Source organism: Dermacentor andersoni, chromosome 8 (assembly GCF_023375885.2).
Source record: "Dermacentor andersoni chromosome 8, qqDerAnde1_hic_scaffold, whole genome shotgun sequence".
Lineage (NCBI taxonomy): Eukaryota > Metazoa > Arthropoda > Arachnida > Ixodida > Ixodidae > Dermacentor > Dermacentor andersoni.
In genome coordinates this window covers 55,276,392-55,289,671 of record NC_092821.1, presented here as the reverse complement: position 1 = coordinate 55,289,671, position 13,280 = coordinate 55,276,392, and the positions used below count along the sequence as shown (strand labels likewise).

The window sequence follows — 13,280 nt, the reverse complement described above, 5'->3', positions numbered from 1 at the left end:
AGGGGACCAACTGCAATGCATGCTCACTGATCTGGAGAGGCAGAGCAGAAGGGTGGGACTAAAAATGAATCTGCAGAAAACTAAAGTAATGTTTAACAGTCTCGGAAGGGAACAGCAGTTTACGATAGGTAGCGAGGCACTGGAAGTGGTAAGAGAATACATCTACTTAGGACAGGTAGTGACTGCTGATCCAGATCATGAGAGTGAAATAATCAGAAGAATAAGAATGGGCTGGGGTGCGTTTGGCAGGCATTCGCAGATCATGAACAGCAGGTTGCCATTATCCCTCAAGAGAAAAGTGTATAACAGCTGTGTCTTACCAGTACTCACGTACGGGGCAGAAACCTGGAGGCTTACGAAGGGGGTTCTACTTAAATTGAGGACGACGCAACGAGCTGTGGAAAGAAAAATGATAGGTGTAACGTTAAGGGATAAGAAAAGAGCAGATTGGGTGAGGGAACAAACGCGCGTTAATGACATCTTAGTTGAAATCAAGAAAAAGAAATGGGCATGGGCAGGACATGTAATGAGGAGGGAAGATAACCGATGGTCATTAAGGGTTACGGACTGGATTCCGAGGGAAGGGAAGCGTAGCAGGGGGCGACAGAAAGTTAGGTGGGCAGATGAGATAAGGAAGTTTGGAGGGTCAACATGGCCACAATTAGTACATGACCGGGGTAGTTGGAGAAGTATGGGAGAGGCCTTTGCCCTGCAGTGGGCGTAATCAGGCTGATGATGATGATGATGATGATGAGGCAAGGAACACACTCAAGTGGAGAGGGATGCGATGGGGCCGAGCCAGAGCACTGAAGAAAGATAACCGGTGGAAGAGGGTGGGGCCGGCATCTGCGATTGGTCGGCTTTCCCTTACTTAGCTTGTGGTGGCTGGTTTTATTATACGCAAGAAGTTTAAGAAGAAGTTTTATTATACGCAAATACACCCATGCTCTCCGGCAGGTACGAGTGGCCCGCGTCTCAGCGATTGGCGGCAGCCATCTTTTATTCCTTTCGGAAAGGGGCAGCCTGCGGCTATTCCGAAGAAAATTCTGTTTTGTTCGGCATAATAATGCATCTTTATCGCGTACACGTCCGAGGGCTAATGTCGAAAAGGGGTCGAATCAGAAATAACTGTATTTGTTTTTTCTATCAAATCATGCATAATCAGTGTGTACACATCATATCAGATGGGGAGGTATCGTCGTTTTCGTGACGTCGCGTGACAGACAGATGAAGTGGTCTTGGTCGAAAAAAGTTTTTGACCAATCGTGGAGGGCTGATAGTAGAATTGGAATAGAAAAGGTTCGAATAGTTTTACGTTAGAGCGCCCCAGGTTACGTTTCAATAAAGAGCAAGGTCAAAACAAGCACCTATCATTATCAGCTCTGGCTCACATCCCCGTAAGAAGGCAAAAATGGATTTGGTCATAGCCCCGTAAGCAGATGCTACAAGCGCTCAGCAAAATGAAGGATACAATGCATATATTCATTGGAATCACGCATACAACGGACAGAACAGTGTACGCTTCAATTAAAAACAAGCTCAAAACAAACACCTACCATCATGAGCAATGACTCGCAGCTCCGTAAGCAAGCAAAAATGCAATGGCTCATATCCGCGTAAGCAAGCAAAGAATGCAAAGGATCGCATCTCCGGATAGAGTTTCTCGCTATATTACCTAGAGGGAAATCTGACGCTGCTGCTCTGTGGCATGGATGTGAATGCCGGTAAATTGTGACTTCGGATTTGCATCGTTCTCGGCAAGCCAGGACACCTTGAAGACGCGCCTTGCAAGCACCGTTCCCTCTGTCACAATGATTCATTTTCTACTAAAAGATCACGTAAAAAGCTGTTTTAGTTTTAATATTACACAAAAACTTGTTTTGTTGAACTATCAGAACTTGTTATTGCATGTACAATTATATGAAACGTAAAAAAGTATCAGCGGGTCCCCAAAGTTGGAGGACAGACGCCAAGATTCACGCTTGCTTCGGAACAGTTTGTCGTCTGTTCTTGCTTTTCTTCGCTGGGCACCACGGTTTCCCACTGCTTGAGGAAGAAGAAGAAGACCGCAGTGTCAACACCGGCTCGGGTCGGGCTCCGTAGTTTCGTGAGGTTTTGATTGTGTTTTCAACAGAAAACGACACGAAACGCTTTCACTAGCTTCCTAACGTTATAAGGACCGCATCGACGCCACCCCCGTGGAAATCCGACCACCGAGGGCCCCAGGAGGATTCTTGAAAGTTTCGTCACCACGGGTGAGCCGCTAACCCTAACCGGTGGCGGCAGCCGCTCGCTTCGCCGACGGGGATTTCCGCGACGGCACTTGGCCTAACCATGGTGAACGAAGCGACTACGATCGTTGACCCCCTCCATACAACTTCCGGAGGACACGAAGAAGAACGCATGGACCAGACTACCGAACCTGTGAGCCAAGAAACTCTGTACCATAACACCGTGAGAGAAGATCTCAATTGGCAATCAGTACGAACACAAAAGCAACGCAAGCAAAAAGCCTTGGAGAGGCGAGGCGGTAGTGGGAAGCCCCAAGACCCTGCAACTACCACTAAGATATCAACAACGCGAAGAGTCGCTAGACCTTCACCGCTTCCGGAAAATGACTACAAAATAATCATTCGTCCAAATCAACGTCTACCATTAAGAAACGTGCTCACTAACGTGCATGCACTTGCACGAGCGATCATCGACGCGTGCCACAACGAGTTCACGGATGACAAATTCATACTGAGAATCAACCCTGGATCCAACATAGCCATCCATCGACCCAGTACGGAGAGGTCGCCGAAAAAGCAAGACACATCCACACCTTAACACTTAGCGGCAGAAGTCACGCAGTGCGCGCGTACACCGCCCAAGGAGAAGGCACCCTTAGAGGAGTGGTACATGCAATACCGTTACACACAACCACCGAAACCCTCATGGCCCACCTCAGAGTGAGAACACAAGGCGTGGAAATGGTTACAGCCAGGAAGATCGGTGCCACTCAAAGTGCAGCGCTGACCTTTATTGGTCCCGATCTACCACGATTTGTGTACCACTACGGAGGTGAACTCCGTTGCTATCAATTTAGACCGACGCTCCAAGTCTGCAAGATCTGCAGGGAAAAGGGCCACCGTACAGACGTGTGCCCAAACACAGACAGACGCATCTGTAGATTGTGCGGGCTGCTTAATCCAACCGACGGACACAAATGCGAGATAAACTGCGCCTCGTGCGGGGAGGCCCACCCAACAGGTGACCACTCGTGCAAGCAGCGACTCAAACCGGTTCGACCCCGACCCACACCATCGTCAGCCCCGATGAAGCCGAAAGCCCCACGATGGTTCGCCTCGGAAGACGAAAAAGAGACCTACAGGGCGCACACTCGCGTCCGGTCGGTCAATACCGAGCAACGCTCTCGCTCCCACTCCCGGTGAGCGAGCCGCGAGCATCGGGCACCACCGACACCCAAAAGGAACCCGTCGCTTTCGGCAAGGAAGCAGAAGCCTTTTCACACGAGGTAAGCTGGGCGGAAGTCGTCTCTCCCAAGCCACGAAACACATCCACACCGATCACACAAAATCCAGAATACCAGAGAGTCATTCAGGAAAACAGACAACAAAAACAGCGTCTAACCGACAACGAGCACAAAATCGAAACTTTAATGAAAAGAGTGGCCATGCTTGAATCGGCACACGCTACGACCTGTTACTTACCACAGCTAAGCAGTCTCACCGGACATCCGCCACTACAAAAACAACTGCCCCCCTCCCCCCAAACAACACAGCCAAAGCAGCCTCAGGCGCACACCCTGTCGGAGAGCAACCTGGTAACCTAGCACCAATTGCAACAAGCGCTGCAAGAATCACAGCAACAAATAATACAACAAATAAAGCAACAATTTCAAAAGCCTTTTGTGGAATTCCAAGAATTAAAGAAATACATTAACGAATCCCTAACCAAGGAATCCAAGCGTAAACGAAAAAGTAGTAAAATACCCTCTCAGACAGATGACGGTAGCATGCTAACTTCCGACACAGACAGCACAATACCGTCTAAGTCCCATCATGGCCCGTAAACCTCAAATGGAAAGCGAAAGCATCACCATCTGGTCGTGGAACTGTAGGTACATTAAAACAAGCACGCATCCCTCTCGCTATACTTACAGGCGGCGCTAGTACACCCAAATATTATCTGCCTGCAAGAGGCGGTAGAGCAACCGAAGCCAATTATGGGGTATAAAATACAGTACGACCCCAGCTACAGTAGGGTGGCCACGCTCGTCCGCAAAGATTTGGCAACAACCCTCACAGTGCTCCCCGATGAGGAAATCCCACATCTCATTACCACGATATGGCCTGTCAAGAAGGGAAGACCTAAACAAGTCTTATGCAACGTATACAGTCCCCCCCCCCCCGCGACAGAAAGGCTGACTTCGCGTCATTTTTCCGGCACCTACAGGGAATGCTGGAACATTGCGATCGCCTAATTATAACCGGAGATTTCAATGCCAAGCACAACACGTGGGGCTACTCGAAAGCAGACCCCAAGGACACCAAGCTCCTAGAAGCCATAGAGCGCCACTAATGCACACTAATTACTGTACCAGGTATGCCTACTCGAATAGGAAACAGCGCCAGCAGGGACACGACCCCTAATCTCACCATCACCAACGATACCGTGGGAACAAGCTGGAGGGTCCTAGACGACTCGCTGGGTAGTGATCACTACATTATAGAAATCACTAGCGCCTCGGCCAAACTACGCCGACCCCTAGGGAAAGCCAAAATTACAAATTGGTCTAAGTTTAGGGAGAGGCAACAGCTCGATTTGGATACATGCCCGCCCTTCCCGGAACATCAAGGCCGCTTGACCACGATCAAAGAGTGGGCCCAACGCATCAAAAAACTATATGACGCCAACACTAAAGTGTACCAAACCGATACCGACACGCCGGCAATCGACAACCATCTGATACACTTATGGGAAGCATGCAGAGGCATCACAAAAAGATAGCGCAAACAGGAGCTAAATCGGAAACTTAGGCTTAGGATGTCAAACGTCACTAAGCAGGCCAGCTATTATGCCCTGAAGGTTCACAGGGACAATTGGCGCACGTTCTACGATTCGCGTAAAGCACGCTAAGCACCAAAAAGACGTGGAACATTCTCCGCAGCATCATCGATCCTTCAAATACGAAAACAGAAACAAACACAACCCTACAAAAACTCGTTGGCGAATATCCGGGAACCCAGGATGAACTCTTACAGGAACTACAGAAAACATACACGGGAATCCGCACCAGACATCCGAAACCATACCCTCAATATCCGGGACCTCTGAATGAGATACTTGATGCACCCATCACGTAGGCGGAGGTATACGCGCCAGCACAGAGCTTCAAGAAAAACACGGCACCGGGTCCCGACGCGATCACCAACGCCATCTTGAGCAACCTAAGTGATAAAACATTGCGAGCCTTTATAAAGCAGCTGAACGAAGAAATATGGACACCGGGCGGAACATTACCCGAGGAATGGACTCACATAGTCCTTATACCCAAACCGGGAAAACCTCGCAGGCTCGATCAATTACGACCGATCTCGCTCACGTCTTGCCTGGGCAAGCTTCTTGAACGAATTGTATTCACTCGAATAAAACACATGGAAGAACATTGACTACACCTCAATTGCATGTTCGGATTTCGGAAAGGCATGTCAGCACAGGGTGTCTTCCTCCTGCTCAAGGAAGAGGTCCTCAACCCACAACCGGGCAGCAACAACAACATACTCCTAGCCCTTGAGGGGGAAAAAGCATTTGATAATATAGCACACGAAACCATCCTAGATGGCCTCGCCGCCATAGGATGCGGAGAGCGAGTATACCATTATACCGTGGCTTTTCTCAGCCACCACAAAGCCTGCATCCGCATAGCAGGCCTAGAATCAGACATATATGATCTACCGCAGAAGGGTACTCCACAAGGATCAATAATATCTCCTTTCCTCTTCAATATCGGACTTAGAAAACTTGCTTTACAACTGGAAAACATCCCAAAACTCGGATGTGCCTTCTATGCCGACGGTATCACCCTATGGGCAACCAAGGGTTCATACGGCGACGGAGAAAACACATTACTCAGAGCTATCGGACACATCTAGTCATACCTAACCACAGCAGGAACGAGGTGTGCCCCGCACAAGTCGGAGTATCTTCAAGTCCGGCCCAAGCAAACTAAGGAACATCGAGCCCCGTCAATACATCTCGAGATTGCCGGGCAACCTATAAAGCGTGTCTCGACCGCACACTTACTAGGTATGCACGTCCAGGAGAACAGCGGCATAAAGGTAGCCTCAGAGTAATTAAATCACGTTATCAGAAGCACCGCATCACTCATCGCCAGAGTAGCGCGCAGCAAAGATGGTTTCACAAAGGACGATATCTTAACCCATTAGGGACCGGTTTCCTTTTTTTCTTGCTATCTTGAAATAAATCTAATATAATAACTTACCTTTATACTAATAATTCACATGCAAAAAATTATTACTCTTGCCTAATTAGTTTTTGAAATATAGCCCGTGACCATATGGTCACACTGGGCCCTTACGCTACAGCAAAATACGCGAAGTGAAAAACATTTATTTCAAGCCATGAAACATCACAAAAATATACATAGCGAATAGTCGAGCACTTATTTAGTGTGATATGGTTTAAATCATGGAATACACATGCCGTCGTCATACTTTGTGCATTGTGTGTGCACTGCGCTGTTGCAATTATCTCATGCACGCCTCCACCTCTTGTCATTAGGTATTGGTGCAACAAAGTGGGCCACATGGCCATACCATGTACCAGTCAGGGCATCACCAGCCCTTGGGATTCTGCGTTGACCACGTCCTCTGTGTTTATTCTCCCATCGCATCAGGCAGCTTTGTGCAATTTGCGTGCGGAATTCCACCTGTGTGACTTTGAACCCTGTGCTACGAATTAGCGCCCAAGCGTTGCTGATAGATACATCACAAAGTCAAGTGAAATTCGGCCACCACCACTTTTTGCTTCTGATTACAATCCTGTGGGCACCTGCATTTGCATCCATCTGGTCCGAACCTCCCATAAGACTTGTACTGAGCAACAGTGTTTTTTGCGGGCCACCTTAATTTGCTTGCTCTGAACCCGAGAGTAGCTGTCTGCAGATGACATTGGTTCTACGCCGTTAATGGTGCTTACGATCGTTATTACAGAATTGTCCATCCAGCGGACAACAATTATCCCATTGTCGCTCAGCACGGACTCTGCGTGCCCGCGAGGCTGGCGCTTGACGAATTGTGGTCGAGCGATAGGGCACTCTTTGGGAAAACGGCTCTGCTTCACTGTGCCCGTGCCTTCGTAGCCCTGTGCCTTGAAATGCCTGAGTAGCGGCATGCCTGTGAATAAATTATCAAAATAGAAAAAGAAAGGAAGGTCGTGTGTCTCTGCTGCGAGTTCATCCACCATTTGAAGAAGTTGCGCCGCTGCTTTTCCGAAGTCTTTTTTATAATATTCAGATGTTCCGCGATCCCCTGCTTGCCTTGATACACTTTGAAGTTTACAAGGTATCCGTTCTTGGCATTTGGGCACCATACAGTATACCCGAAGCGGATAGGCCTTCGCGTATGAACTGTTTACAGCCATGACAACCATAATACTCAATCATACTTTCGTCATAGCTGAGGTGACGCACAGGTTGAAAGTGCTCCAGAAACCTTGTTTTCAATAGTACCATCAATGGATGCAACTTTGCCAACTTGTCACTAAGCGTTAGGCTTGCATTTCGCACAAAGCAGGAATTGCATTATCGGTACGAAGCGATTTCTTCGCATAGCATTATAGGCCATCGTGTTGCGCATATCCAAGCCGCTGTCCCAATAACATTTTTTCCCTGGCAAGAGGTTATCGCCGGACAAAACGAACACTCCAAGAAAACCTAATTCTTCTTTGGTAACCTCCGGAACAGGCATATTGAAAAGTAACGCACACTTTCTTGTTTGTACGACTAGCAGCTCCACGACGGCTTCCTCAAAAAGGATTTCGAACAATTCAACAGGTGAAAAGTCCCTGTAACCAGCAAAGTTTGAGTAGGGAAATATGCCAAGGCTTTTCTGCAGATCACCGTTCGTCCACCTAGAAGCAGTGGATAATTTCGCAGGAATGGCCGCATCAACTACAGCAGAAGAAACCTCTCATGTTCCGTCACCTTGCCTGCCGGGGTCACCATCATTCGAGTCGGATCCACCAATGCAGCGTCCGTCAGAGAAAACAGTTTCAGCGCCGGCTCATAGCTTCCGCCCGATTAGATTGTCAATGAGCCCGCCTGAGTCTTCATCAGCCGACTCTTCATTCGAATAGGTGCTACACTCTCGCGGGTCGATATAAATCACTGACACGTCGTCATCGTCTTCTTCGAGTATCTTCGCCATTTATTCCAACATCAACCTATTCAAACCATAAAATAAGAAATAACCACTGTGGAAACGCGCCAGCTGCCGTGCAAGAGATGAGAATGCAGTTTATAAAAAAAATAAAAAGTTAGGTAGCCTAAAGGCCCAGCGTGACCATATGGCAACACGCAAGATAACACGCTTGTTCATGGATAAATCAAACATTAATCTTTCACAAATGATCATCGAAGGTCACATATTCAAAGAGCGATATGGAGGTAAGGATATCCGACCATTGCTTAAACAAGTAGTGGAAAAAAAAAACATTACCCCTTGGAGTGATGCATGGTGACGCTACTCGCACAGGAACACTTATTCCCGCCTTTGCGAGGTGCTCCCACAAAATGACTAACACCTGCTGCCACTTGATATCAGTAAAGGGAACTCTCATCTGTCTAACGGCATGTCAAAGGTGATTTTGGTGCCATTTTGTCAATATTAATTAATTGAAATCCACTGTGCAGACTAACGTGACCATATGGTCGCGCTGGTCTTTAATGGGTTAAGACTGGTACAAGCCCTCGTCATCAGCGGTGTCACGTACGCACTCCCGTATCAAGTCAAGCCCAAAAGCGAGACAGAGCGCATGGACATTCTCATAAGAATGGTGTACAAAACGGCTTTACAGCTACCGTCAACCACAAGCACAAAGAAATTACTAGCGCTAGGCGCATACAACACCTTTGAGGAGCTAGCAAGTGCCACGCTCATAGCGCAGAGGGAGCGCCTCAACAAGACTCAACAGAGAAGTCTTCAACGGCTAGGGTGCCCGCTGACACTTCAGTACTGCAAAGAAGAAGCACAACTTTTGACTAACCACATTATAGAGAACATTGTAGTAGACCCTATCCCCAAGAACATGCACCCCACCCACTATCAAGAGAGAAGAGCAGCGCGTGCCCGCATGTTGCACAAACGCTGCTTCAGAGATCCAGATACATACTACACGGACGCTAGCCCGTATCCCTCGTCACCACATTGCGGGCCCAAATACACACTCGCCGTTGTCAATCAGGGGCACCTGGTAGTCTCTGCCTCCATCCGCGCCACACGCAGCGCAGCAGCAGAAGCAGCAGCGATCGCTCTCGCACTTCGCGACGCCGAGAGCAAGGGAAGGTCCGCCCGCGTCCTTATTAAGGCGCGTTTATAGTCCGACGTGCTCGGCGCGCGGGCAAGCGTCCCTCGCGGTCAGTTACGTTACGCCGGTTGCGCAATGCTACGGTTCTCTTCGGAGCATGCGCAGAACCATCGCAGACACGCGCGCCGCTCGCCGACCCGCGGGTCGTCTGCATTCCGTTCGCGCCTTTTTCTTTGCAGCCTCATCCGTTTCGCTCCTTCACGGCATCGCGGCTACTGCGAACCCTGGCGCGACAGAAACTTTCTCTCGCGTTATTAGTGCACCGTCTGCGGCGAAAGCGCAGGCGCTCGATGTATGTGCGAGAGATTTTCGCTGAGCGGAAAAGCACAGGCGAGTACCACCAGCTTGTGCAAGAACTACGACAAAAGGACGCAGAGTTCCATCTCAAGTACTTCAGGCAAATAGACTTCGCATAAAGGGTACGTTTTATTCTTGGGTAGATTTCATGTCGCTGTGAAGTGTGTGAGCAGATGTTTTTATTTCTATAAAAATGCACGAAGGAAAGTGAAACCTTGTATTATGCTTTGTAGGGCCAAATGCTTTCACACTCCGTGATGCTGCTTGGGCAACAATATTTACAATATGGCTTTACTGTATGTAACCTGTCGTGATGGGACTAGATGTTGCTTTGAACATGCTTACTGCATGCTTGAAAACCGTTATGTCCAATGACTTCCCGCACAGGATGACCAAGGCCTCTTTTGATAAACTCCTGAGCCTTGTCCACGACCGCATCCTCCATCCGTCGAACCACAAGAACCCAATCAGCCCAGGAGAAAGGCTGGCAGTCACGCTGCGGTAAATATTGTTACTTTTACTTATGTTCCGTAGCCTATTTACCGAGATCCACTTGTTTTTATCTGTCACAGCGCTCTACCTAAGAGGTTACCGTCTGTTTCTCGCTGTGAATAGTATTTCCTATATTTCCCTATGAAAGTGAGCACATAACCTCCGGATAAGGTTTAGAAAATTGTCCTTCTTTCGATCGATCTAGTCTTTATGCAGCGCTATAGCAGGGAAAACGATTGTGTGTCGTTTAACCACTTCTCGCGCTGGTCTTTCCAAATGCACATTTTCTTTCCACGTGCATGCCGCGCATTTCAGTCAACGTTCCCGTGAAAAAACAGCACGTCACAAATGACTGAATGCTTGAACATAGCTGAAGACAGCTGTGGTGCCCCCCCCTCCCCTCCATCTTGACTCTATATTAACAGTTCTTTTCAACTGAGTGGCACTTTACGTACGTGTTACCCGAGTCCCAAGAATTCTGTTTCTGGAAACGAACAGCAATGTTGCATTATAATTAAATATTTCTGTTTCTACCTTTCACAGGTTTCTGGCAACTGGCGGTTCTATAATCGACATTGCTATGAGCTACCGAATGCATGTAAACACGGTCTCCGGCATTCTGAAAGAGACCCTGCCTGCCATTTGGGACTGCCTTTCCCCACTTGTGCTGCGAGAGCCAACCTCAGAAGAATGGGAGCTCATCAGAGTGGGGTTGGACAAGAAATGGGACTTCCCCAATGCTGTCGGGTGCATAGATGGCAAACACTTCGCTATTACGTGCCCTGACGAGAGTGGTTTGGAGTATTATAATTACAAGGGGTTTTATTCATTACTGATGCTGGAAGTTGCCGACGCAAACTACCGCTTTATACTGGTAGATATTGGTGCCAAGGACCGACTCTCTGACGGCTCTTTCTTTCAAAAAAGCCCGATCAGAAAGAGCTTTGAAGACAACAGACTTAACTTGCCTTCGGGTTATAACGGGTGGCCATTGTGCATCGTCGGAGATGCAGCATTTCCCTTGCGGCCTTAATGCGCCCTTACCCCGGCAGACAATTGAATGACACGAAAAAAGTGTTTAACTATAGGCTCTCAAGGGCACGCCGTTGCGTTGAGAACGCGTTTGGAATTTCGGTTTCCCGATGGCGCTGCTTCCTGGGAACTGTTAGTGGTGATGTGAAGTTGCTAACGGACATGGTTAGTGCGACGGTGTGCCTGCATAATTTTCTGCTGTTCGACAATGCCTATTGCCCTAATGATTATGCTGATAGGGTCAGTGGCGACAGAGTGCAAGAAGGCGGTTGGAGGCAGAGTATGGCGTACATAAACCAGCAGAGTACTGGCAATGGCAGCCGCTCAGCTTCAGATGCCATGAGAATTCCATACACCATTGCAGAGTACTTCATGTTCCCAAGGGGTTCTTTGCCATGGCAACTGAGGGTGGTCAGGCGATGCTAATGCACAGCATGAAGTTGTTGCCCCTCTGTCTGTAAACTGCGTTCTTTTGCATGCAAAGCAAGCAAAAATCACGCATCAGCTCAAAATGTGAAACTTCATTTATCAACCTCGTGATCGGTCAGTTCAGGAGTTGTACATGGTTTGCACCAGTGACATATAACACGCGTGTTGCGACCAGGGGCGTAGCCAGGGGGGGGGGGGCTTATGGGGCTTCAGCCCCCCCCCCCCCCCCCCGAAATTTTTTCGTGCTGTCCATGCGCGGCCAAAACAACCCCCGGCGCCGGAAATCATGCTCGATTTTGTCTAGAATGTGCTTTTCACGCTCGAAAAAACATTTTAGCGCGAACATTGCGAAATCGGGCTGGATTTCAAGGCAGCGCCCATGCACAGGGAGTCACATAAAGCAAGGAGGCCTATCCAAGCACAAAGTTTCAAAGGCGTTTTAATGGCGAGCGGGCTCGTCATGGCATCTCGCTGAGGCCGCGGAATCTGGAGCGCTTGGATTTCAATTCTGACACTTTATGGCTAAAAAGTTCTAAGAAACTTTTGATGCGAAAGGTGCATTGATATTTCGAAAGTCGTGCTATAGGTTTTCAATGCCAGAACTTTGTGGGCCTAATGTTGTTATAAACATTTGACGCCAAAGGTGCATTGACTTTTCTAAAGTCTTAGATCCGAACATACAACGAGACAAGCCAAATCAACACACTATCAGACAAGTTGACAAAACACGCAGCGAGATACGATGAGACGAAGCGTTGTGGTGGTTCATTTGTGCCATCATGTCGCATAAAAAATATCAACATTTTCTTTCACCTACGCCAAAGCATCCATGTCAATACACTAAAGCCAGCCAGGGTAACTACGTTCTTATTTATTTTTTCTACTTTGGCTTTTATTCGTGAGGACACATTGAGCCTCTTAATTTTTTTAATTCTCGCTACCCTACCCGCGGGCTGCCAGAGCGAGCCAGAGCGCATGCGTTTTTCTTGTGTTGCCCCGAAACCACCGCGCGGCGTACTTCGGTACTCGGTAGCAGACGAGAAAAAGTAACAATGGTCGCTCACCGCCATCACTGTGGACTTGACGGATTACACCGTGTTCGCTTGAGCGCAACCTCTCTGGAAAGCCTTGTCTCGCCGATGTGAAGTACCGAGCACTATGCGTATGGTTCTCGGTGGACCAAGCGTCTCACGTTTTCTTCGATATTCATTCGGTAGCCACATTAGGTACGCAAAGTAGGCATTCAATTGTGGCCAACATATTTTCCTTGGGGTTTTTTAATTTCGGTGCCCACGCCCCACAAAAAATAATAATTGTTGCGGCGCCGCGAATTGTCGCATGGTGACAGTTTGTTACTTCTTTTGCGGAAAGTAATCGGCCACGGCACGCTTCGGTTGCCGGATGCTATTATGCGAAGC

At 48.3% G+C, this 13,280-nt stretch overlaps 1 pseudogene; it reads left to right on the top strand.

The window, feature by feature from the left end:
* Positions 1-2,334: 2,334 nt before the first annotated feature.
* On the top strand, positions 2,335-12,037 carry LOC140212957 (uncharacterized; annotated as a pseudogene).
* Positions 12,038-13,280: the final 1,243 nt, after the last annotated feature.